The sequence below is a fragment of the Zonotrichia leucophrys genome, chromosome 5 (assembly GCF_028769735.1).
Source record: "Zonotrichia leucophrys gambelii isolate GWCS_2022_RI chromosome 5, RI_Zleu_2.0, whole genome shotgun sequence".
NCBI lineage: Eukaryota > Metazoa > Chordata > Aves > Passeriformes > Passerellidae > Zonotrichia > Zonotrichia leucophrys.
In genome coordinates this window covers 9,514,449-9,533,440 of record NC_088175.1, presented here as the reverse complement: position 1 = coordinate 9,533,440, position 18,992 = coordinate 9,514,449, and the positions used below count along the sequence as shown (strand labels likewise).

At 37.6% G+C, this 18,992-nt stretch overlaps 1 protein-coding gene across 4 annotated transcripts in view; it reads left to right on the top strand.

The window, feature by feature from the left end:
- TUNAR (TCL1 upstream neural differentiation-associated RNA) overlaps positions 1 to 18,992 on the top strand; it is a 160,589-nt gene that overhangs the window by 96,246 nt on the left and 45,351 nt on the right. For all 4 annotated transcript variants that reach the window (XM_064715580.1, XM_064715577.1, XM_064715575.1 and 1 more), the window contains one exon: positions 1,129 to 1,247. The gene's annotated coding sequence lies outside the window, so the exon portion shown is untranslated. The remainder of the gene's footprint in view (positions 1 to 1,128; positions 1,248 to 18,992) is intronic.

The following is an 18,992-nucleotide window of genomic DNA, read 5'->3' as shown; positions in this document are numbered from 1 at the left end:
CACTTGCCTTGGATGAAATAAAACCCAGTGTAACACAGACATAGAAAAAGAGAAATTGCTTTAAGGAATATTCCAATGCAGTTCACTAACCATTAAGTATTGTTCTACTTTTCTGAGCTTAAATCTCTACTGACATGAATCTTTTATATCCTGCAGTGCAAGTTGTACTACTTGGATAACTAATACAGTTAAAGCAATGGTTTCATTAGACCTGAGAAAGTTTGGAATTGGTTGTGATTGTTGAGCAATTGAATCTCCACTTTGTGACAGTGGAAAGTTTTTATGTTAAATAAACAAATATTCTTGAATGTATTCCTGAACTTGATTTTAGCCACCACTGGTTAAAAAAAAAAAAAAGTAATTTGAAATGTGTTTTTGAGATAGCAATTTGAAGGTCTATTTTCTGTGTAGTAGTATATGTTGGTTTCTCTTTTTATCTGTGGCTTTTAATTTGAGTTTATTAGTATGGAAATTAGAATGAATGATGTTAAATAAGATGAGCAAACAGTGACAGAAGAATAAAGGGGAGCTGTGACAGTCACAGAGGCAGTTCTGACAAAACCATGGCCAAATGTTTTCTACATATATATAACACTGTGCAAATTCAGCAACTGTTTATGGAAATGATGTATACTGAAATATGACGTGGTTTACCTGGAGTAGGACAAACCAAAACTGTTGAACATGTTATTTATTTAAAAAACATACTTCAGCCTATCCTAAAATAAATCACATTTTTTCCCAAAATGGATCCAAAAGATATGTATTTATTTTGCTTAGAACTCCAAGTTGATACTTTGATGAACTTCATGAGGTTTCTGCAGTTCTACTTCCTGAGTTTATTATGGTCCCTAGGTATTGGGTTGTGGCCTGGTATCTGTTGTAGCCATCATTCCCCTAAAATGGATGTATGTTAGCCTTGTTTCTACTCATTATGTCCCCCCTGAGTGCAGTTTCTCCCACGTGATGAGCAGTCACCTCACAGGGGTGTTGGACACCTCTGTGGGCAGCCAAAGGAGCCCCTAACACTGAGTGTGCAAAAAATATTTTACTGCTGTTGATAAACTGAAGTCTTTTTTCTTGGTCAGTTTGTTTGTTATTAATCTCTTCTCACCCCTCTATCCATAGGGAATGAATACTGTGTACCCAGACAACAGTAAACCTTCAGCTGCAGACCACTGACAGAAATCTGTGGACCATCAGTGTGGGAAACCTCAGCTTTAAGCTCTAAATGATTCAACATTTGTGTAAGTCACACACGTTCTGCTATTATGTAACAAAATAATTTTATATCCATGTTCATTGTGATGCTAAGAGCTTCAGATGGTGTATGAACTTTTTACTCTTGCAAATTGTCTCTCTAATAATTAGGTGATAAAATTGAAAGTGCTTGTGAACTCTGGATATGTCCTTAAAATGTGCAGGAAAAGCTGTGTGCTGTTTGCAGGCTGTTAAAGAAAACCTTGCTACAGTGACACATTTTGTAGTGCTTATGTGGGGTTTTTTTGGGTTGGTTTTTTTTGTATGAAACTTCAACTTAAAACAATATTGCTAAACAACTAAGGCCTTATTATATTGATATTTAAGGCAAGGCTCAGATATTGTTGTTTAATAATGGAAATGGCATGTAGAATGTACAGAGCTGACAAACACTCAGAGAATGGAGTTTTTTTCCCCTAACCAAGTTGAGTATTTCAGGCAAAGACAAATATTGGTATTTAAAATTTTACTTCCTCTGTTCCTCTGTTCTTTTTTACTTTACAATGAGAGACACTATGGAAATGCAAAAATACTACAAAGGGGGACAATTTTGACTAATATAGGTTGAAGTGTTTTATGAATGGAAACTGAAACACAAGCTGTAGAGAAATCACTTAAGTCACTGCTGAGATGCATTTGTCTCTGGTAGTGCATAAAAGTTAATTAACAGTGCAGTGAACTGGAGGCAATTCAGAGAGAAACATTATTAGATGAGATGTACAAAGAAAGTGAAATGTCTTTCAGTTTACTGGCTAAGGATAGATGAATATTTCCTAATGTCTGTAAGTGACCTTGACAGCAAGGAGGAGCAGCCTGGCTGGAGATGTTCCTTGGGGTGCTCCCTCTGTGGGAGTGAGAGGATTAAAGAACAGGTGATCAAGTTGTGATGTGAAAGACACACGCACCTTTTCCATCCCAATGTCTGGCAGCTATTGAGGCTGCATCCGTATAGCCCCTATATGCAGGAAACATTTTTACTGATTGAGCACACTCATACAGGGTCATCTAATGCAAATTGCAGTTTTCTGTTGTATATATAGCAACTGAAAGTGGAGAACAGCAAAAGCCACTGAGGAGTGGATACTGAATTCCAAACTTGCGTAGATTTCAAGAAACAGCAAAGCCATTGCTTTGTGTATTAAAAGCTAGACTAGAAACTACTGCTTAGAGTATTTTGAGAACTGTCCTGTTCTCACAAGGAGGTGGACTTAAAATCTAAATCAATCTTTTTAGGCTGTACTTCTTGTTATGGAATGATAGAGTTTTCTGGTGCCAGCCCTGGATAGGCTCACAAGGGTTATTAACCTCAAACATCTATTTGCATGGACTTTTCTGGTTTTATTCTGGTTTCTCCTTTGTTGGGACAATTGTACACAGAACACTTGGTGGAAAATAGGTGATTAAATTATGCTTGCTCCTGAAAGCTGAGTTTTCCTGTCCTTAGTTTTCTTACCATTTTCTACACAGATTTGGGATATGGAGTTTGTGAACAGCAACAGGTTATTACTGATGTGATCAAGGACAACTAGAATTCAAGAGAAACCTCAAATTTCTCTTGATTGCATGTCTTCTGCTGTCACTTTCTTCTCTGCTAGGTTTTTCAGGATTTTCAACTGCTGTAGGTTCTCCACGCATGTTATATGAGTTCCTACATCACTGTCAGAATTATGGGACTTTAAATTTTAGTCCTGTTTCTTCTATTCAAATGGTAAAATGAAATGGATTTATCTGCATCTTTATTCAGGTTAAGAATAATTAATATTCAAAATAATAATTCCATTTCATCCATGATCAGTTAATGACCAGAAGCTCTCTTTTTCTATTGATATCCAGAATGAAGGTTTAAAAGTACTGAATCCTTTTTTGAATATAAAAAAGTTGTAAAGCTGTGAGATTGCTTGAGCTGAACCCTTGCTGTATGCCTCATTGGCTACCCAGGCATTCAAAGAGTTCCCACACAACTTGCTGATGTTTTGATGAGTGACTGAGCTCTGCAGATGAAGGTCCAGGAGAATTCCTGGGAAAGTGAGCTCTGTAGCATCTGGAAGCAAAGTTGAGGGAGCTGGATGTTTTTCTAGACTGTGAGCTGGCAGTCAATTGGCAAAAGGAGACAGAAATATATTCTTGAAAATATTTCTATTCAAATGAGTAAGAGGATAGAGTAAAAATAAAACAAGAGTGAGAGACAGGAAGATAGCATGAAAATAGCAATTTGAGTTATTGTCACAAGGGAGCATTACACATGACATCACATAATGCATGAGTTAATCATCACAACATTCTTTGGAAACGAAGCAGAAAAGCACGGAACATGACAAGAATTATATCCAAATGCAATAAAATCTTATTTGAAAGTTGTTTACATTTTAAAAAGTAGATCAGTAAATTTAGGGTAGATGAAACTGGTCTCTGAAAATTCCAGGAACTTGGCAGAATTCATCCCTACAGTGAAATTAATTTGAGGCTGATATATTTTCCTTCATGAGGTTGATTGCAGCAGGCTCCCCCTCCCTGGAGACTGAGTTCTGTGCAGCATTCCTTAAGGAAGCAATTCTGGCAAACCAGGCTCAGACAGAGTGAGTGAACCTAGGTGTCTTTGCACCTTACATGGCTCCTTCATGGCTGTAATTCGGAGAAGGGCTGGCAGAGCACAGTGGCTGCACCATTACCTGGGCTGCAGTAGTGTGACACATTATCACCAACCTGTGACACCCAAAATAGACCCCCCACCAATGATCCCCCCCATTGCTTCTGATCAGAATGTTTTCACTTTGCCAAGGCTGGCTGTTGGACTTAGCAGAAAGGGGCCAAGTGGGGCTCCCCATGGGACTTGCATCCTGGTGCTAATCTGGAAGTAACCAGGAAAGAGACAAAAATGAGAAAAAGACAAGTTCAATAAAGGAAATTATTTGAGGAAAAAGATCAAGAAAACAACAAAAGCAAACCAATTAAAACAAAAGAAGATGCAGGAAGGTTACATTCCCTCCCTGGGCCTTGAGTGTTCAATACACTCAAGTATTCTTGGAACCTCAGCAATGCAGCCCTGACCATAATGGATACCCTGGTGGAGTGAAGGCATTCCCTGAAACATGACTTTGGTCATGATGCATGATGACATCTTCTAAAAAGCAATAGTGTGATGTGTGCTATCCAGCCTTCCCTGAAAAACTGGGGCCTTCCAGTTGATATGGGTCATGATGTGGTTATGGGACTTAAGTGCTAAGCCTTACATACACCCCTGAAATTAATTTGACTGCTGTGTACCAAAATCTAATTTATTTCCTTATCATCTTCCAACCATTAAATTGCTAGAGCTGAGTTGTGTAAATGCTTTAAAGAAAGGCAGCTTCTAGTCACCAAGGAATATTGCAGAAAAATTGCCTTCTGAGCATGGTTATATAACGCCCACTTATTTTAATTAGACTTTAGCTCTCAAAGTCCCACTTTACCTAAGTGGCATGATCACTGAAACACAGTAGAGATCTGTGATAGCAAATGCAATCTATCTGCTCCTTTCAGCAGTGACTTCTCCTTTAATATTTTGTCTCTCAAGCATGTGAGCCCCAAGCAGCTACTTGCAGTGTTGTCTATTATTAGTGCTTACTCAGAATGGTCTTGTTCTCCAGCAGAAGTGCAAGAAATGTCTGTGTAAGCATTGCATAGCTTTAATTTTCCTACAGAAGAGTGGTCCTCAGGGAGGAGAGTCAAATAAACAGCAGCCTAAACTGTACTCCAGGTAGCTGAACACCAGGAACAGGACCAAACCAAATTAGTCACAAAGTGATGCTGATGTTAGTCTTTTCTCAGGAAGATATGCCAAGCAGAGACACGTTGTTTTGTTGTTTTTTTTTTTAACAAGTAAATTCCAACTAATTAAAGGTTTCCCTTCCTTCATTCTATTTGAATTTTTTTCTGCAATAAAGGCTTTGGCAAGCAGGAAAAAGATGTTGTGATAGCATCCATTAACTCCTCAAACCCTGCAGCCAGCTGCCTCTTCTTCCTGTTTTTTGTGATGTGTCCTGCTGCAGAACATAGAAACCCATTTGGCCAGGCACTGAATGAATACTATTTCAGTGTACAAACCCAAAAAGAAAGCCAAATTGTACATTTGTCATTTCCTAAAAGGATAATTTGTGTATGTAGGTGGCAACAATCCCTTTCTGGGTTTTGGTTCAGTATTCTTGCACTTCTAACTGAGCAGATTTGTTTCCAAAGAAACAATTTGTTTCCATGTAATCATGGCAAGTCTACAGGAAATTCCTGATAATTGTGCTATGCTTTGTTATGATGATGAATTACTGCACATGTTTCTGCCATTGCCATTAGTCTTACTTTGCAGTCTTCACCCTGCATGTGTTCTGAGATAAATTGGACATTGAGACTAAGAGGCAGCATCATCATGAACCAGAGTGTTATAAGGTCAACTTTTTTATCTTCCTTTCTGACATCAGCTGCTCTTTCAAATCTGAAAATGGGAGACATCACATTTTTTTTCTCTCACTGTCTGATTTAAAGATGGAATACTTTATAGAACATGCCATCCCTTAATAAAAAAGCTGGAACTAATTCCAAGAATAAGTACCTTACAAAATCAAACACAAAATCCAATCCTACGTGTAGATAAAAAAGTCTTGTAGCAAAATGGAAGTGTGGGCTCTGCCTGGAGGGAAGAGATATAGCTGATAAAAATTCAGGAGTGTATAGATTGTTAGGGGAATTTGAATAAACCTGTTTAGGAAAAGAGTATAAACAAGGTAATAATCAAATGATAGAAGCCATAGTGAGCATTTGCAGCAGTTTGTTTTACCGAGTGGATTGTTTATTTCTCAGAGCAGTCACTGCAGTCAAGCAGGGAAAGAAATGCAGTCGAGCATCTGCTCCATGTCTGCTTTCTCTCAGTGGACACTACAGATTTTGCCAGACACGACACATACACACAGGAGGCACGTTGGGAAGAAGCTCAAAGAACTTGCTCAGTCATCTGGCAGTATCTAGACTAAAAGAATAGCTAACTACCAAATGGATAAGTTATATCAGGAGCTACACCTGTGTAAACTGCATCCATAATCACATTTATTACGGTCAATTCCTACAGAAGTGCTGTAGTGGAGAAGTTAAAAGGAGACTTAATGCACAGATCACATGAGTAATAAGATTATCTGAATTTTTTTAAGGAAATTGCTCAGGGAACTGATATTTACAGAACATTAAGCTTTTGGGAAAATTACTACTTTTTGTTTAGATTCTCTTAATAAAAGGCAACTTCTCTTTTGTCAAAAATGGACTGCCAAAAGGTTTCTGTGTAGATATGCTCTCTCAGTGCTTCATCAGTCTTTTGTTGCCTGATGTTCCAATATACCAAATTCCTGGTGATCTTGCAGTGAGGGGGTCAGCACCAAAGTATCTGAGTATACCTAAATACACAAAGGTTGGTATCTGATGCCCTCTCTGCCCAAGATTCTGCAGCACAGGCCAGTTCCAGCTTGGATCATAGCCCAGTTTGCCATTTACTGAGCCTGCATGAATAAACTGAGAGGTGTGAATTTTTAGTTCACATGTTATTCTGTAATAAGGTTATTCTGTCTAAATGCAATGTGAACCTGAGGTGACATAAAATGTGGAGTTAACTTATGACCATCTAAATCTGATCATATAGCTATGCCTTAAAATGACCCTAAGCCCAAAATCATTCTTCTGTAAGTCTTGTGAAAGTAATTGCTGGTGATTTCTGCTTGACTGGTTCTGAAGACAGAGTATGCAAGGCATGCTTGTACTCCTGAGGAACAGATATGAATGAGCTTGTGCTGTGCTTCCCTCCTGTTAGCCTGTTGAATAGGAGGGAAACCATAATAAGCCACTTCTTATGAGTGCTACTGCTCCTGTGGCAGTGGCCTTTGCAGATAAAGCTGTTCAAATTCCTGAATTCCAGAGATTCAGCTGACAACGGAGATACCTAAATTTGCTATGCCTCCCTGCAGGAGTCTGTTTGTGGCCTAAAGGCTCAGTTCAGTCACCCTCACACAGGAACTGCTGGCATTTCAGATGCCCTGCAATGTGCAAGGCTCCTTGATAGCTCTGCAAGATGTATTGCCAACAGGACAGGCAGGTTATGCTGTCCATCTCAAATGGCACTGGCTCCTTCTGTGTGGGCAATGGATTGAGCCCTCAGTATCAAAGCCATTGTTAGAGTCAATAAAGATCAAGGCTGGAGCCCCTGGAGCTGAGTGAGTGATTCAGCTCAGCAGCTGCTGCTTCCCTTGGTTGGGGTGAACTCAGTTGTGCTCCAGGTTGCATTGGCTGGATTTCTGCTGACTGCAGCAGGCACGTGAACAACTGATGAATGTGTGCATGCCTAGATGTAGATAACTGTGTTTAAGTAGCCTAAACACAAAAATTGTTTAAATGGTCAGGAATTAACTTTTGAAATTTGAAAGGATAGTGGCAGAAGTTTGTTTTTCCTGTGGAAGTTTATCTGGGGAAACAGCTGTTTACCTGGCACACAAAAATTAACACATAAGACAGACCAGCTAACAAATGACCTGTCAGACAGGTTCCCAAAGACAAGCAGAGTCTATTGCTTTGTGTTTTTTAAATGTTAGAAGACACACTAATGATCAGTGGAATGTTTGCAGGAGGTGAACTGGAACTAGATAGCATCATCACAGTTTTTGGCTGCTCTGATCCCAGTAGCTTTGTGGGGCAGGATTTCCCATTCCTCATTAGTGAAGAGCTAAAAGGGAAAAGGTGGGCTATTTCTTTCAGCGGTACATTTTTCAGGGAGTGAAGGCTGAGCTTTATGTGCTGTTTCTCTGCTACAGGGCTGGCCTTGTTGTACTGGAGACAGAGGTGCAGTAGCGTTCAGATGTGCAAAATTTAATTACTCTGATTTATCAAGCAATTATTTTTCCTACTAGTTTTATTTAACTGTGGGAGATCTCATCCTTTCTTTGAGCATAATGAGTGCATTTGCTTCGGGAGGCAATTTGCCATTCACAGATGAATTCTCTTTAACAGTGACTTTGCCTTTATTTTTCATTTTAAAATGAAATTACATTCTCAATTTGTTAGTAAATTTGGGTAGTAAATTTCTTAGTATATGGGAACAGTGAATTCTTTATTGCATGATGACACAGCTTCTGCAGGAAAGCAATTCTCATCCAAAGCTTCCTTCTAAAATTGATAAGCTGTGCTGATGGAAGATGGAAATTTTGAGTGTGAACCACCAGGCTGGGGAAGGTCTCATATTCAGAGTTTCTATTTCCTGCATAAGAGCACTTAACTTCTAATCTATAACATAAATTATAATCACCACTTCCATTTTTCAGCCATTTAAAGGAATTAAGGATGTTCTGTTTCCAAAGTACTTGGCATAAGTGCCAACATCCAGGACATGGTTGGAGTCTCTAATTGTCAGGCTTGCACAAGCTTTTAGCTCAGAGTTTCAGTAAGGGGACACCATGTCATACCATGTCACACCTCTGGTTAGCTTAGTGCTTGCTGGTTTACTTGTGATTCTCACTCCCACTCAGAAGCATCTCTCTCTTCTTTGCATCATGAGAAGGATTTGTTTCCACTACCCATGTCTGTGGTTGCTGCTGAGGGATCAGATAAATCAAAGGAGGTAAATCTTGTTCTGAAAGTATGGGCTTAACAGAGAAGTGGGTTAGATTGGTTCTGCTTCTGCTGTCCTGGGGAGAAAGGTAAACCTTCTCTGTGAGCCTTTAAAAAGAACCATTACTGAAAAACCCTCATTCAGAAAGGTCGGCTTTGTATCAGTCAAAGATGTGACTTGCATATGACACAACTCCAGATTTCAGTGGAGAGGGCCTAGAATCAGACAGCAGGCCTCACTGAACTGTGGAAGCTGACTCCTGCTGGTTTTGCCTCCATTCCCTTTCTTTGCACACTTAACATCTTCCAGTATTTTGTCTATTTTTCTTTTAAGCAAATTCCATTGAAAACTTACCTTTTTCTCATTTAAAATTTCATATTATCCATTCTAAACTCTTGTGCTAAATTGGTCTTTATAGTTCCCAATTCATACAGAGCATCTCATCATGTTCTCTATTTTACCAAACCTCCTTCTACATTTTTGTATCACTGCTTATCACATACATACAGGGTGGCATCTCACAAGCTCTGTAACTTGCACCAGATTCATTTCCCACACTCATAACAGCAGAAAACAGCCTAATTTTCATTAGAAAAGCAATCCAGTTGGAACAAAAATAATTAAGATACATCACTTAAAAAAAAGCCATGTGGATCATGACAGGAGAGAAAATGCTCATCACATCGATTTTTCTTCTTTTCATTCTTGAATGCTTCAGAGTTTTCACTTGATTCATGGTGATAAGATGCACTTAATGTAGTTGCAATCTAGAAATCACAGGATCTCACAGAATCAGAAGAGCTGAAGCTGGAAGGGGCCTCGGGAGACTGTGCAGTCCAAACTGGTGCTGAAAGCAGGGTCAATTACAGCATATTGCCCAGGGCTGAAGATTCTATAACACCTCTGGGCAATGTGTTGCAGTACTCAACAGTATTCAGTTAATCTATTCATAACATCTAGATAGTAAGGCCAGAAGAAAGCACTAAAAGCATGTAATTTAATCTCCTTCAGAAAAAAAATAAGGAAAGACCTTGTCAGTCATTTCTGTATAAAGCCACATATACTAAATTTTGCAAGACAGTGTATTTCAGAAGGAAGGACTTGTATTTTCAAATGCAACTAGAAGTAATTGAGACTTTATAACATCCACTGGTGATTTGTTCAAGTAGTTTTTTTGCCTCTGCAAAAACAGATAGAAAAGAAACTAAAAGGACACAAAAAAAAAAAACCAAAAAAAAACCCAGGATGGCAACTCCCTTAACAAGAAGCTGTGTCATTTATGCCTAAGCTTTTTTTGATAGGTGTTTGTCTGTCTTTTCCTAGATAAACTCCAGTGCTGGTGACTGAGCTTTGTGAATAACGTTGGTTGTCCACAAATTTTTCCAAGGCCTGGCTTTGAATTTTCCTTGTTGGTATATATGTAAGAAACTTCTTGCTTTATGTGTAGTGTTCATGGAGAATTGCTTAGTCTCTTCCTTATAGCTGCTTTTTTCACATCTGAAAACTGTTAAAGTTCCTATCAAATGTCTCTCATTTAGATTATATGACCCATTCAACCCTTCTTGAACAATATTTTATTGAATTCTATCATTCATTCCTCTCTCTTAGCTCCTTTCAGATGACCTAGACTATTCTGGAGGAGCAGTGCTTGTAACTGAAAACCTACTCCAGTGGATGCTGCAGCAGCTCTTACAGCCAGCCTTTAATTTAGGCACTGTGTTTGCTTTTGGCAATGTTATTGGCACGTGCTCTGATCTGATCCATTTTAATCCTCAGATCTTTCACAACAGAGCAGATCTGTCATTCTCTATCCTCTATCCTCTATCTGTGTAGTGTAATCTAAATGCATAACTTTTTTTCTTTTCCCTCTAATATGAATCCTGGTTTTTCAGGATTGTTCTTTAGCCTTTTAAGATTACTTGGAGTTTTATTCCTAGATCTTTCAGTACTCAAAACTTCTTCAATTTTGGTAGGATCTCTGTATATAACAATTATATAATATAATTAATCATGTTATATAAGTGATTTTTAAAAATATATCAGATTCTGAAATATTGTCTTTATTATACTTTAATTTTGAATGGAATATCCAAGAATAGTTGTTGATGCAACTTCCAGCTCTGAAAGTCATTAAGTTGCATATTTGTTGAAACCAACCTACCACACAAAATTTAAATACATTCTTACCATGCTTTTTTCATGTTCTTCCTTGACACCTGCTAGTGGCTTCTGTCGTGGAAAGGATACTCAAATCAGTGAAGTTTAATTTTGACTTTACAATCAGAGCATCATTTGCAATAGTAAAGACTCCTGAGATCATTAAGTTCAGCCATCAGCCTAGCACTGCCAAGCCCTCCCCTGAACCATTCCATAAGTGCCAGTCTATGTCTTTTAAATGCTTCCAGGAATGGTGATTACACCACTTCCCTTGGCAGCATGTTCCCTTCCCTGTTCCAACGCTTGACCACCCTTGCAGTGAAGAAGCTTTTCCTAATATCCAATCTAAATCTCACCTACTCCAGCTTGAGGCCATTTCCTCTCATCCTGTTGCTTTTTGCTTGGGAGAGAAGACCAGTTCCCACCTGGTTACAGCTTCTTTCAAGTGGTTGTTGAGAGATAAAAGGCCCTCCGTAAAGCTCCTTTTCTTCAGAATAAACAGCTTCAGCTGCTCCTCACAAGACTTGTGCTCCAGAGCCTTCCCCAGCTCTGTTGCCCTCAATGCTCCAGCCCCTCAATGTCTCTCTTGCGGCGAGGAACACAGAATAAAGCATTTGAGGTACTGGGTACAGGGGGACAATCCCTGCCCTGGTCCTGCTGGCCACACCATGGCTGGCACAGGCCAGGATGGCATTGGCCTTCTTGGCCACCTGGGCACAGCTGGCTCCTGTTCAGCTGCTGTCAGAGGGCACCCCCAGCTCCTTTTGCACCAGGCAGCTTTGCAGCCCCTCTGTCCCAGCCTGTAGTGCTGTGTGGGGTTGTTGTGACCCAAGTGCAGAACTGGCACTTGGTCTTGTTGAATCTCACATCACTGGCCTTGACCCATGGATCCAGCCTGTCCAGTTCCCTCTCCAGAACCTTCCCACCTTTCAGCAGAACAGCTGCCACCCAACTTCGTGTTATCTTGTGACCAACAACTCCTCCTGTCACTGGTTATTTTTGTCTTACTTATTTCTCATTGTTACACCTTAGCAAATCTGATCTCATACAAAGAATTAGATTCATTTACTATTGAAAGTATTTGATATTGAAAGGTCTATGCAGACAGTCATGACTTTTCTGTCTTCTAGGTGTTTGTGAATGGTTTGTTTGACTCTTAATTTCAAGATTTTTCTAAAATTGAAGGTAGTCTAAGTAGTTTTCTCTCCTCTAGCCTTTTTTTTTTTAAATTAGATGTAGTTTTAATTAGATGTAGTTTAATTAGATGTGGTTTTTCTGAGTTCTGTGGAGCCTAATTTATTTTTGACTGGTTTTCAAAACATAGTGATTTATCATCCATGGGACAAAAGGCAGGCTTAAGGAAAATACCTATGGAGAATTTCCACTGAGCCTATCTTGGAACCTCTCATTTACCTATTTTCCAATCTGTTGTTCTGGTTTTATTACTCATCTCTATCTCTGCAGCTCATTTTCTTAGCTGTAAGATCAGAGTTGACATTTTACTGAAGACAGAAGCAAAGATGACATTAACACTGTGACCTTCTCAAGATTCCTGTTGAGAAAAAGACTGGCATTTTTCTTAATATTATAATAGTAATAAGTTTTCTCCTATGTTTTACTTTGTCGCTAGTTATCTTTCACCTTTCATTTTATTCCTAGACTGTTGACACTCTAGGATGGATAGTTTGTTCAGTATACTATGAATTGTCCTATTTTTTGTTCCTTTTGTTTCTGTTTGTTTTAACAGCACTACCGGCTCTCTTCAACTCCTACTCCCCTTTTTACTGACATTATGTAAAAATCTAGCACTTCCACCTCCAAGTGTTTATTGCAGTCTGCTGTCCTGAGTTCCATGATTTATGATGTTTGTGTTCTCCCTTCTAGCCATCTGAGGCTTGTTAATTCTGTCATCTATTTCATGGTCACTCTGACAGGTTACTTTGCATCTGCACAATCTCAACCTGTTCTTCCAGGCTGGCCAGAAGCACAGTCAGGGGCCTTTTCCTTTACTTGCTTTCTGTAGCTTTTGTAGAAATGAATACATCACCATAAGACTTTGTTACCAATATGTTCCTGCTTCCCTGTTTTCCCAGTGGTCTGCATGATGGAAGAGTCCACCCCAAACCTGCCCTGTGCTCTTCATATTTTTGCTGGTTGCCCAGAAAAGGCATTGTTCACCTTGTCTTTGTGACCAAAACATGACAATTTTCTTTCATCTTCAACATTTTAGCAGGTTTTTTTCCTACATCACCTAGGATTCAGAATAATATCAGTAATCCTTGATACACAGAGAATATGTCCTTTGTTTTATTTTTCAGTGAGAGCCTAACAAAATATATAGACGTATGTCTGCTAAATAATTAAATTAGGCAATATGGAAGCAAAGTCTGGTACCTTCTCAGTCAAATTATCTGTTGGTATAAATCCCATGCTTTCAGTATGGGTTCTTAAGCAGAAAATGACCTATATTTTCTCCTTGAAAATGAACAAAAATTACATGTATTTTCTTAAAATCTGAAATTAAGTTTTGATTTTAATTTAGCAAATCATAAAACATTTGGACTAATTTTCTGAACCACGTAATTATTACTTTAAATATTATATCCAGGATAGTTCATAGACCAGAGGTAGTATTATTGCAGAGAAAACTAAACAAGATTATGAGAGTAAAGACAAAACCCAAGACAAAGAAACTCGCTTTTCAGATCTTGTGGATACTATATTATAAGGCAATGAGGATTTCCCTTTTATATGATTAATTCAGATTTCAATAAGTAAATTCTTCTGCAAAACTGCAGTCAATTTTTCATCATTAATGCAGAAGTTAAAAAAAATGTTCTTGCTCAAGATGAATGAAGCAAAAGACATAATATTATTGACTTTCTTAAACCAATCTCATATGATGGATTTATGAAATGAAAATAATATAGAAATTCCTTAGACTGTGACAGGAAATACAAATCAAGTGAATGGAAAGGCAGTTGCACTGAAATAAAGACATTTCAGAAGATAATGGGTTCACTACAAAAGGGTCTTCTGTTAAGTACTTCCTATAATTCTGTTTTCAGTGGAGTACCTGACAAGAGACAGGCAGAGATGCATGTGGATACATCATGGTTTTGTTCACTGGTAGCTGAAGATGTATTAGGGCTGTAGGCAAAGCAAATGCAGTGAGGGTTGGACGGATGGAAAATTCCTTGTCTGACCTGGAGTGCTGTTTCCTGGTTGGTACAGAGCCAAAGAAACCAAGAAAAACCTCCAGAACTGACTTACAGTGCTTTAGTTTTGATTTAACTTATTTAGCTAAAGGGGAAATATCATTCAGTCACAGTGATTAGAGGCATAACACCTACAAAGATCAATCCATTGTTTCTTCTGGGTCTCAAATGTCATCAGGAAAGTTGTGCAAAGCCGTGTTTTGTTCCATATTACCTTTACACTGTTTCAAACATATTTTCTGGAAAAGAAAGCATGGTGCCAGGCAGAAGCTTTCATGGTTTAAGGTGATCTGTTGACTGGAAATCTGGGAAACACATGGAAAGGATGACCTAGGAATCATCCACATCTTACCATGGCTTTGAGACATTCACACTCGCTGCTGGTGGCTGGGCTTGAGGGTTTGCACAGCATCAGGGGTTTGTGCAAATTATAGATGAAGATTCGTTTTTAAAATTCAATGACGATGTCAAAAATTTTTCTCAAGAAATACAAGAGATCATCTTTCGTGATGGTAGTAGGCCTGAACACACAATAACTTGTGTTCCCTCGTATTACTCCATGTGGGAATTGCTAAATGTTTCTTCTTGCTGTTAGAAAAGGAAAAAAAAAACCTTTGTTTTCTTGTAAAAGCTTTCCCCACTACTACTTTTTTTTATTTTTTTAATTTATTTAAATAGAATTTGGGGCTATAAAAGGAAGAATTCTGGCAATGCTTTTCTTAGAATTGTTTTTTTTCCCCTTCTGCTTTGACATAGAAGTTCTTAACACTAGAGAATGAATAATAGGTAAAATTTCTCAAAGGTCATAAACCTGGAGCAAAATTTCCAATGCCTGCAAATTTCCAGTGCCTGCCCAGATATGTGTCAAATAGGCATTCGGCTTTTTATGTAGAAGTAATTGGTTCATACTATCTAAAACCTGTCCTAACAAGAGAAAAAATAGTAAGTCTCACTCGAATTCATGGAAGTTGATCTCAAAACACATGTTCACAGAGCAGCAGATACCAAAACAAAAAGCATCTTCAAAATCCATTTTAGAGAACTTGAATAAAGCCCTTCTGTATGCTAGATCCTCATCACTGTTCTTGTTAACTACAGCATGTCTTATGCCTCATGTGCGCAGGAAATCAAATTCAGAAATTATATAATTTGCTACAAGAGTAATGAGTGGCTGCCTTAAGGGGTCATCTCCCATTCTGCTACTTCACAATAAATCTGAATGAAATCCTGTTTCAGTGAAAGTAGTCACTAGAGAGAAATAGAACAGAATTTAATCTCTAAATTTTAATGCTGAAACAGGAAAATGAAAAGTTACCATTCTAAAAGTGTTTTTGGTGGATCTGCCCTACTTTAAAATAATTTAGAAGTTGATATACTTCCCTAAATTGAGAAATTATATTTTTTTTTCTTTTTTTTTTTCCTAACCTGAACCTAAAAAGATCTTTATAATCATTTTTGAGAGCATGGTAAATATCAGAATAGAGGAAAAAATATTTATTGTCTATAATTTTCCTCCAGCATAGGCCAACAAAACTGCTAAGATGAATTTTTTTGTTGCCTTAATCCTTGTAACATGCTCTTTTAGGGGAAAACCATACAGTTTTACAGTTTTTAAAGCTACAGGTCCCATTCCTGATCAGAAAAAAACCAGATAATGGTAATACTGGAGCATACAGTCACCCCAGGACAATGGGCAAGGCATCTGTGCTGTGTGTTGAATTAGGCTATGCATAAAATGGGCTCTTAAATTGTTAGATTGATAGAGGGGATTTTTTTTTCTTTTTTAGGAGCTATTCCTTTTTTCTTTTTTTCTTTTGCTACAGGAAAAATAGCAAATCTTTTTCAATATAGGAAATCCATATCAGCATTTTTAACTTTTCTTTCTTTTTATCTAATAGGTATTCTCTTATGATTTATTAAAAGGTATAGAACATGTATTCAGTTAAAACTGCAGAGAAATCAAGTTCTGTAACAATGAAATATTGTATGAAAGAATAGAGAAATATTTATGCAGAATCTTGTGGAATTTTTATGTGTTTGCTGCATATAAATTAGGCCTATATCTTCACCAGGGAGAGACAAGAATAAATAAGTTCTTTGGGAAGAAAATTTGAAGTTTTAAATAACTAGCTGATGGACAAAGCTGAAATTAAAAAAAAAAAAAAAAAAGCAGAAAAATATCTATTTCCTTTGGTTTGGTTATAAATACCACTATTCTTTCTGATATTTATGTACTTGAAAGTGTAAGGTCTATGAGATGAACAGCATTCTAAGAAATGGGCATATTGGAGGAAACATTTCTGTACATTCAATATGAGTGAGGATTCTTTCCTTGTTCTGGATTTCATCACAAAATATTTGTAAAATTACACTAAAAAATAACTTATTAAAGAAATTTTGCATAACAGTACAAATGAGAAAACAATTTGCTTCATTTTGTTCAGCTTGAAATCAGAACTTTAATGATCACCCATGCAATGGTGGTGTACTTTATGAGAACTGGTTGGGAAAAGTTTGTACAGTAGATATTTAGAAAGAGAAATACAATGCCAGAGATTAAATAAATTACAGGTCTAAGTATTTGTTCATAGTATGTGTTCATACCTCACTTTATGTGTATTCCTCACTCTATAAACCAAAATATATCTTTGTGAAATTATTCCTAGCTGGTTCTCTTCATCCTCATGAGTTTGTGTATAATACATTAAATTACAAAACAAAACAACAGAAAACAGTATTAGAAGACCATTAAAGCTGTAAACAAATAAAAGAACCACAAACTTGAATATAGAAGAGTATTGAAAGAACGTGTAAACATCCAGAGTATTGCACTCCCTGATAGCCTCAAAGAGCACTGCTGAGCATGCAATTTATCGTGTATCATATTAGGGTTGCAATTACAGGCTGATGTTTTCTGTTAAATGACACCTTCCTCATAGATGATTGATCCTCTAAAGCAGGATTATCCCATGACCCCTCCAGTTCTCCCTTCCTCCCCATACCCCAACTACACCTGCACATAATAGAAACTGTAATGTATTAAAGGTATGGGTTTCCAAACACATGGACAAACATTTTTCCATTCCCTGTAATTTATCTGTGAAAATTGACCTGCTCTTCATTTTCTGCTGAGTTTCACATATATTTTTAAGAACATGAGAAGATACTATGTTGAGGTAATAGTATATGCAAATGGCATTCACAGCTGCTACACCCATGGCTATTTTAAGATTGTATATGCAAGTATAATGCTGCCACTGACTGACTTTGAGGATTTTAATCTTCCATTTTAAGACTATTTGGTAGCAGCTGTTTGATAAAATAAGTACTTCATATATCATTTGAAAAACTTAGCTGAGAATAATATGATTATCTAAAACTGACTGCAGAAAAAACATATGCAGTTGGAAGGCAATAAGCCTAAGTAGATGAGAAGAACTTTACAGGCTATGTCTTCATAGGAGATAATTTTTCTTCACAGAATAAAAATATATTTTTCATTCAATATTGGGTGTTATAATACAGAGGAAAACTCGCAAAGTGAAGTGTGGGAATTATGCTTTTACAAAAGGCGTAACCTTTAAATATACACCTTCTAGAAGAAAGTCATTCAACATTTATAAAATTGTTTGAGATTTCCAACAGGTGTGGAAACCTGTGGAAACAGCGTGTGTCTACAAAACAAAACCTGTTAAAAGTGATTTAGTGTGACACTCCTTGTGCCCCAAGACAGCCACCCCCCTTCGCTGGCTATAAACCTCACCCTGCTCAAGCTGCTGGAGCAGAGCCAGCTGAGACCCAGGGCCTCCTCAGAGGGGTCACTGCCCGGGGCTGCTCTTGGAGAGAAGCAGATAATAATGTTCAGCTGGGAAATTACTGACAGATAACGTTCAGCTGGGAAATTACTGTGGACCAGCAAGCCTGGATTATGCTCTCTGGTATCTTTGCTGAGTTAAGGTTTTCCAAAACCTTCAACCATAATATTCACAGAACCTTAGCCCTAATGTTTCCCATAAATTTCAGGCTCATAATGGCATTACAAGCTAATTCAGGGATTCTGCTTACAATTTCAACCAGCTGAAAGTATCTAGCCTTTGACCATTGTCCTTCTCTAACTAATTCAGCTTTATGGTAAACAACTAAATACATGTTGCCCATTAGATCTGATATTCTAAAAGAATAAAAGAAACAAGTCTTCTTTCCATATGCTAAGAATTCCCAATCAGATTCTAACAAGATAGGTTATAAAAGAAGGGTTTTTTTCCAAAATATGTAGGAGAAAAATAAATAAAAAATAATCAGAAATTGCCAATTGTGAAGTTAAATACAGAGTTAAGAAAAATGCTGCATTCACGCAAGAAGTTAATTCTTCAACATAAAATGGCAATAGAAAACTTGAGCTCTTATGGTTCCTGTGAAACCAGTTGCTAAAATGTTTAATTAAATTTAACTATTTAGGAGTATTTAGAATTCAAAACAACTCTTGTGTAAAATGTTCATGTTACTAAAGGCTGCCCAAGAATAGGAGCTTAAGATGGAGTGTGGAGAAAAATACATTACTCAATTGAAATAGTAGAAATTATTGTATGTAGTTAGGAGGCAATTTCCTGAGTTGGATTTTGTCCAAGGTTCTGCATTTGTCACCTGAAGCTTATGGGAAAGACCACACAATCTTTCATGAGCACGAGTAACCATGACCTTTGCTTTAATGCCTCAGGACAGCAGATTCAGAATAGCTGCTCCTG